Source organism: Sapajus apella, unplaced genomic scaffold (genome assembly GCF_009761245.1).
Source record: "Sapajus apella isolate SASKATOON/1434 unplaced genomic scaffold, GSC_monkey_1.0 scaffold10836, whole genome shotgun sequence".
Lineage (NCBI taxonomy): Eukaryota > Metazoa > Chordata > Mammalia > Primates > Cebidae > Sapajus > Sapajus apella.
This window is the reverse complement of record NW_022447757.1, coordinates 1-2,007: the sequence shown is the minus strand read 5'-3', so window position 1 is coordinate 2,007 and position 2,007 is coordinate 1. Positions and strand designations below refer to the sequence as shown.

Below are 2,007 nucleotides of genomic sequence, written 5' to 3'. Positions count from 1 at the left end.
TTGTTTCATCAAGGACAAATTTTGATTTAATTGACTTTCAGAAACATTTTTACATTTAAAAAATTGTACTGCATTTTCTATCAATTGCATGGCATTAAAGAATCTCCCATTATTATGTACAAATATATAGTGTGTATATACATATACACAACATATATGTATATACAAACACATACATATGCACACACACAATCAACAACACTATTTTAAAAAATTTCTGGTACTTGGGTCAAAGTTGGAGCCAAATTCTAAAAGGTTGTAGGTCTTTATGAATTACAGAGACATGTCATTAATTGAATTTTTATTTATTGAATGTAATATATCTTGTTACATAATATGCGTTTCTTTTATTTTTTTCTCATTTCTTTCTTTTTTTGTTATATATATATATATATACACACATATATATATACACACACATATATATATATATACACATATATATATATATATATATAATATGCATGTCTTAAGGGTTTTTGTTGGAATTAAATAAAGGAGAAATATGGATGATGAAAGAAATAAAGGAGAAAAAACGTGGAAATCAACCTAAAATTTTCTATAAATCTGTGAGACAGGCACCTTATAAAAGCATTAAATGTAACCTTTACCTATATGTAATCTCACTGTAATTTTTTGTTTTGTTTTGTTTGAGATGGAGTCTCACTTTATCACCCAGGCTGGCCTACAGTGGCATTATTTGGGCTCATTGCATCCTCTGCATCCCAGGTTCAAGCAATTCTCCTGCCTCAGCCTCTTGAGTGGCTGGGATTACAGGCAAGTGCCGCTACACCTAGGTAATTTTTGCATTTTTAGTAGAGATGGGGTTTTACCATGCTGGCCAAGCCCTTCCCTACATGGTGCTGGGATTACAGGCGTGAGCCACCATGCCTGAGCTAATCTCACTGTAACTTTACTCCCAGTTTGTGAATGTATAGATGAGGTAACCGAAAAGCAAAGAGATCATTATTTTAACCAATGATATTCTATTATCATAGCAAACTCAGTAGTTTAATTTGTCAGTACTTGTGCTTTTTAAACCAAATAATACCACCTTTAACTCTGAGTGTCGTGAAGTCAAGAAATGAACCTTTCATCTCTGTATCCACACAAGGAAGGCAAGACTTAAAAAAGAGTAGGTGCCGAATAAATTTAAGAACATTTCAGGAAGTGGCGCCGCCATCACCTCCTGGTGCTCCCTCCAGGACTCCTAGGTCCCTTAGCTGTCACCACGTCTGCCTCGGCTGTCTTCATTTTCATTGTCAAGGGGAAGTCCCTGATCAGCCGAACTATAAGGGTGATGTGCCCTTGAGCAAGATCGAGTACTTCATGCCTCTGTTGGTGCAGTGGGAGGAGGAGGGCGGCCGGACTCTGCCGAAGAGCTATGGTGAGGTCTGCTTCCTATGGATCAAACACAGCAGCCTCTACTTGGTGGCCACCACACTAAAGAACGCCAGTGCCTCCCGGGTGTACACCTTCCTGTGTAAGGCAATAGAGATGTTCTGTGAATACTTCGAGGAGCTAGAGGAGGAGAGCATCTGTGACAACTTTGTCATCATCTACGAGCTGCTGGATGAGCTGATGGACTTCGGCTTCCCACAGAGCACCGACAGCAAGATCCTGCAGGACTACATGAGTCAGCAGAGCAACAAGCTGGAGACGAGCAAAGGGGGTGCCACCCACTTTCACCAACACTGTGTCCTGGTGCTCTGAGGGTATCAAGTATAAGAACAAGGTCTTCATTGATGTCATAGAGTTGTCAACCTGCTGGTCAGTGTGAGTGGCAGTGTCCTGCTGAGCGAGATTGTGGGTACCATCAAGCTCAAGGGGTTTCTATCAGGAATGCCAGAGCAGAGCTGTGGCTGGGCCTCAATGACTGCGTGCTTTTCGAGCTCACTGGCCTTTCAGGGAGCAAGAACAAATTGATAGAGCTGGAGGATGTAAAATTCCACCAGTGCATTGGCTCTCATGCTTTGACAATGACTACACCATCTCCTTCATCCCGCC

The 2,007-nt window shown here is 40.9% G+C and overlaps 1 pseudogene; it reads left to right on the top strand.

Moving 5' to 3' along the window:
- The first annotated feature begins 1,205 nt into the window (after positions 1-1,205).
- Positions 1,206-2,002, top strand: LOC116548378 (annotated as a pseudogene).
- The last annotated feature ends 5 nt before the right edge of the window (positions 2,003-2,007 follow it).